Source organism: Dendrobates tinctorius, unplaced genomic scaffold, assembly GCF_039654945.1.
Source record: "Dendrobates tinctorius isolate UK_male_01 unplaced genomic scaffold, ASM3965494v1 ptg000357l, whole genome shotgun sequence".
NCBI classification, from domain to species: Eukaryota; Metazoa; Chordata; class Amphibia; order Anura; family Dendrobatidae; genus Dendrobates; species Dendrobates tinctorius.
The window spans coordinates 1,751,195-1,757,194 of NW_027362023.1; the positions used below are offsets into that span (position 1 = coordinate 1,751,195).

Sequence of the window (6,000 nt, forward strand, 5' to 3'; positions counted from 1 at the left end):
AAGCGAGGAAAGGATCCGCTCGCGCAGGGGAAGCGAGGAAAGGATCCGCACTCACAGGGGAAGCAGGGATCCGCCCGCACAGGGGAAGCCAGGAGAGGATCCACACAAGCCAGAGAGGAGAGGATCCACAGGGGAAACATGGAGAGGGTCCGCACTCGCAGGGGAAGCGAGAAGATCCGACTGCGCATGGGAAGCCAGGAGAGGATCCACACGAGCAAGGGAAGAGAGGAGAGGATCCGCACGCACAGGGGAAGCGAGGAGAGGTTCTGCATGCGCAGGGAAAGCGAGGATAGGAACCACACGCACAGGGGTGGAGAGGAGATGATCTGCAGGGGAAGCAAGGATCTGCCCGCACAGGGGAAGCAAGAGAGGAGAGGATCCACAGGGAAAGCAAGAGAATCCGCACATGCAGGAAAAACGAAGAGAGGATCCACTAGGGAAGCGAGAAGAAGATCCGCCCACACAGGGGAAGCAAGAGAGGAGAGGATCCGCAGGGAAAGCGAGGAGAGAATCCGCACGAGGAGGGGATCCACACATGCAAGAGAGGAGAGGATCCACAGGGGAAGCAAGGATCTGTGTTATGAATGGGTCACCGTGGAGGAAAAACCTAAACAAGCTAAGCCCCAGAAAACCAGAGAAGTTGGTAACTATGCAGATTGCAGATCCCTGATCCTAACCACACAACTAGCAGCAGCCGTGGAGCGTACTTACGATGAACCTAGATGCCTCGTCACGGCCGGAGGACTAAATAAGCCTAAAGCAAGAAATGGGGAAAACTAACTTCCCCAGAGGAGACCCCAAAGGAATAGACAGCCCCCACACATGTATTGACGGTGAAACAAGATGAAAACACAAACATAGGCAGGAAAATAGGCTGAGCGAACGATGGGGCCCAAACTAACTAGAAAGGAAAGACACTGCAATCTGCCCAAAACCCTACAAAATAATGTCCAACACTTCTGTTAACAAAATTAACCCTGAAGTCACTGGACTTCTCCCACTAAATCAGCACTCTGAAATATTATGAGGCAGAGCAAAAAGAGGCCAATCTAATAAGGGACAAAAAGCAAATTGGCAAATACAGATAAGTAAGAGTGGAAATTCTGCACAGCCCCAGCCGGGGCTGGCTGACCACACAAAAAACTGAATAGACCAACAAAATCAAGTGTGAACATTAGCAGAAAAACTTAGCTTGAGCTGACTGGAACAGAGCTGAGAACCAAGACTTGACAAGCCAGAAGGAATCACCAGCACCAGAATAGGGAGTCAGCTGTCTTAAATCCTGTCTGAGATTCCTCAGGTCCAATCGTCATCCTCCTTATCAGGTGGCAAATCTCTACTGATTAAATCAGCCTCACTACCTCCTGTTACCACCAGAGGGAGCCTGGAAGGAGAACTCACAACTGGTAGACCAGAAAATGAACTCACAACAGATCTGCGTGCACTAGGGAAGCGAGAAGAAGATCCGCCCACACAAAGGAAGCGAGAAGAGGATCCGCCCGCGCAGGGGAAGCCACGAGAGGATCCGCCCGCGCAGGGGAAGCCACGAGAGGATCCGCCCGCGCAGGGGAAGCCACGAGAGGATCCGCCTGCGCAGGGGAAGCCACGAGAGGATCCGCCCGCGCAGGGGAAGCCACGAGAGGATCCGCCCGCGCAGGGGAAGCCACGAGAGGATCCGCCCGCGCAGGGGAAGCCACGAGAGGATCCTCTCCTCGCTTACTCTGTATGTGCAGATCTTCTCACTTCCCCTGTACATTCTGATCCTCTCCTCGCTTCCCTGCATATGCAGACTCCTCTTTGGTCAGACCTCATCTGGAATATTGTGTCCAGTTTTGAGCACCACATTTTAAAAAAGACATCAACAAACTGGGGCAAGTTCAGAGAAGGGTGACCGGTCTGCAAACCCTGTCTTATGAGGAAAGGTTGCAGGATTTTTGAATGTTTAGCTTGCAGAAGAGAAGACTGAGAGGAGACTTAATAGCTGTCTACAAATATCTCAAGGGCTGTCACATTGTAGAGGGATCATCTTTATTCTCATTTACACAAGGAAAGACTAGAAGAAATGGGATGAAACTGAATGGGAGGAGACACAGATTAGATATTAGAAAAACTTTTTGACAGTGAGAGTGATCAATGAGTGGAACATGCTGCCACGAGAAGTGGTGAGTTCTCCTTCAATGGAAGTCTTCAAATAGAGGCTGGACAGACATCTGACTGGGATGATTTAGTGAATCCTGCTTTGAGCAGGGGGTTGGACCAGATGGCCCAGAAGGTCCCTTCCAACTCTACCATTCTATGATTCTAGGGCTGTGCAGATTGTCTCCTGGCTTACCTGTATGTGCAGATCTTCTCACCGCTTCCCCTGTATGTGCTGATCCTCTCCCCGCTTCCCCTGTATGTCCTGATCCTCTCCTCGTTTCCCCTGTATGTGCAGATTCTCTCCTGGCTTACTCTGTATGTGCAGATCCTCTTCTTGCTACCCCTGTATGTACTGATCCGCTCCCCTGTTTGTGCAGATTCTCTCACCGCGTCCCCTGTATGTGCGGATCCTCTCCTTGTTTCCCCTGTATGTGCGGATCCTCTCCTTGTTTCCCCTGTATGTGCGGATCCTCTCCTTGTTTCCCCTGTATGTGCGGATTCTCTCCCCGCTTCCCCTGTATATGCGGATCCTCTCCCCGCTTCCCCTGTCTATGCGGATCCTCTCCCCGCTTCCCCTGTCTATGCGGATCCTCTCCCCGCTTCCCCTGTCTGTGCGGATCCTCTCCCCGCTTCCCCTGTATGTGCGGATCCTCTCCCCGCTTCCCCTGTATGTGCGGATCCTCTCCCCGCTTCCCCTGTATGTGCGGATCCTCTCCCCGCTTCCCCTGTATGTGCGGATCCTCTCCCCGCTTCCCCTGTATGTGCGGATCCTCTCCCCGCTTCCCCTGTATGTGCGGATCCTCTCCCCGCTTCCCCTGTATGTGCGGATCCTCTCCCCGCTTCCCCTGTATGTGCGGATCCTCTCCCCGCTTCCCCTGTATGTGCGGATCCTCTCCCCGCTTCCCCTGTATGTGCGGATCCTCTCCCCGCTTCCCCTGTATGTGCGGATCCTCTCCTTGTTTCCCCTGTATGTGCGGATCCTCTCCTTGTTTCCCCTGTATGTGCGGATCCTCTCCTTGTTTCCCCTGTATGTGCGGATCCTCTCCTTGTTTCCCCTGTATGTGCGGATTCTCTCCCCGCTTCCCCTGTATATGCGGATCCTCTCCCCGCTTCCCCTGTCTGTGCGGATCCTCTCCCCGCTTCCCCTGTCTGTGCGGATCCTCTCCCCGCTTCCCCTGTATGTGCGGATCCTCTCCCCGCTTCCCCTGTATGTGCGGATCCTCTCCCCGCTTCCCCTGTATGTGCGGATCCTCTCCCCGCTTCCCCTGTATGTGCGGATCCTCTCCCCGCTTCCCCTGTATGTGCGGATCCTCTCCCCGCTTCCCCTGTATGTGCGGATCCTCTCCCCGCTTCCCCTGTATGTGCGGATCCTCTCCCCGCTTCCCCTGTATGTGCGGATCCTCTCCCCCTGTATATGCGGATCCTCTCCCCGCTTCCCCTGTATATGCGGATCCTTTCCTTGCTTCCCTTGCATGTATGATGGTATTATTACACAGTGAACTACATAGTCACATTATTGGCCAGTGCACTGTATGGCAGCATTATTGGGCAGTGCATTGTATGGCGACATTATTACACAGTGCACTGTATGATGGTATTATTGGCCAGTGCACTGTATGGTAGCATTATTGGCCAGTGCACTGTATGGTAGCATTATTGGCCAGTGCACTGTATGGTAGCATTATTGGCCAGTGCACTGTATGGTAGCATTATTGGCCAGTGCACTGTATGGTAGCATTATTGGCCAGTGCACTGTATGGTAGCATTATTGGCCAGTGCACTGTATGGTAGCATTATTGGCCAGTGCACTGTATGGTAGCATTATTGGCCAGTGCACTGTATGGCGACATTATTACACAGTGTACTGTATGGCGACATTATTACACAGTGCACTGTATGATGGTATTATTGGCCAGTGCACTGTATGGTAGCATTATTGGCCAGTGCACTGTATGGTAGCATTATTGGCCAGTGCACTGTATGGTAGCATTATTGGCCAGTGCACTGTATGATGGTATTATTGGCCAGTGCACTGTATGGTAGCATTATTGGCCGATGCACTCTATGGCAGCATTATTGGAACATTCATATAATATGGCACTGTATGGCGGTATTATTGGGACAAGTCATTGAATGGTTGCTGTGTAAGCAGCATATGGCGGTGTTCGTCCATCAGCATCCTTGTAGAATTACATGAGGAGTTATTTGGAGCTGAGGAAGAGTAGGAGTAATGGAGTCAGGATAACAGGTGAGAAGAGGTCGGCGGTGGCCATACATACAGGTCCCAGCAAGGAGAGGAAGGTCAAGAGCGACAATGGACTGACTGGAAGACAGCGAGACCTGAATAGAGGACGCAGCCAGTGGGGGATCCCGGGCACCAGAGCTGACGATTGAGGAGTGCAGAGGACATGACGGATTATAGGGCAGGAGCGACTGAACTGGCCGTAATGATGATGATGGGGCAGAGCTGGAGAAATAGAGAGATGGGGATAATTGTTGCCACTAAGCAGATCGAGGGGAAATGAGTGGTGAGGGGTCTCCGGTGATGTGTGAAGAAGCTCATTCATGGATCTTATACACTAAGCGAACAAATGGTCTCCACTGCTAGTGGCCTGAATCTAGCCGCACTGCGCCATGAAGAGCTAGCCTCTGGACCAAGACTTGTCATATCAATGAATGACCCTGCATAGTTATTGGTGTCTACGGCTTGTGGCCACCGGCTCCCAGACTCAAAACTAGAAATTGTTGGCCTGGACTTCACGAATAAATGGAAGATTCTTAATGCATCAGTGCCCTTGGAAAAATGGCCATTAGCAGGTGCGCGACAGTCTGCAGGACTCTGCTGGTGTGAAATATTACCATGAGGCCCATGATCCGCTCATTGCTGAGCGACGCTGTTGTGCTGCCATCTTGTGGACGCAGGTAAGTATTGCAGATATACTGCAGAAGAGCGGGGTCTGCCACCATTCTGGGACCTGTTGGGCTTTCAGAAAGATTTTGGAGAAAATCTGCTTTAAAAACACTCCCGTATAAGTCTGTGGTTACCTGCCAGGTTATGTGCCACCCTGCTCGTACCTGGTGCGTCATCCGTACTGACATCACCGCCGAGTCCTGGAATGGTTATATAATCCTAACGGTAAGGCTGTGTTCACATGGCGCAGTGTTCACATGGCACGGCATCCTTGTGTTTTCTTGCATTATTTGTAAATGTTCTGACTTTGCACATGAGGATTATAACAGGTTATGGCATGGCAGCATTGGACGGAGGTCTTAGGGACATTTGTCGTGCGCTGTACAGAGCACAAATTATTTACTGAACTGTTAATTTATATATGCAGTGTGTATATATATATATATATATTTGTATGTACCTTATGTGTGTTGTGGTGGCAGGTCAGCCCACTCGGTTTCTTTAAGACGTAGACACAGGAACCGTTTCTATTTACAATCTGACTGGTTTATTGCAATTCTCATAAACCACGTCTGCAGACAATGTAAATCCAGCCTCTGTGCGGCAGACAGTAAAACATAAATAACAAGTCCATACGATACCCAGCATAGAGTCCAGCGTCCACGTCCTTTAGCAAACAACCTCCATTTGTCAGATTTCCTTAACACCACTGCACATCTCCAGACCCAATGCTCTCGAAAGCTGGGTATTTATCCACTGGACTCCTCCCCTCTACAGCTGTTCAGTCTTGGCTGATTATCCCCTCTCATCACTTAGTCTGCTGGAGGATTTTTTCCTAGGTTTATATTACTGAAGTTAATAACCTCAGTGCTACATATCTCCCTTCTAGTACTTTGCCATCGACTTTGTCACAGTATATATATATATATATATATATATAGTAGCTGAAG

The 6,000-nt window shown here is 50.8% G+C and overlaps 1 long non-coding RNA gene across 1 annotated transcript in view; it reads right to left on the minus strand.

Moving 5' to 3' along the window:
- Positions 1-5,756, minus strand: part of LOC141075488 (uncharacterized) — a 70,100-nt gene extending 64,344 nt beyond the window's left edge. The window contains exon 1 of the long non-coding RNA XR_012227286.1: positions 5,692-5,756. This is a non-coding gene — a long non-coding RNA (uncharacterized lncRNA). The remainder of the gene's footprint in view (positions 1-5,691) is intronic.
- Positions 5,757-6,000: the final 244 nt, after the last annotated feature.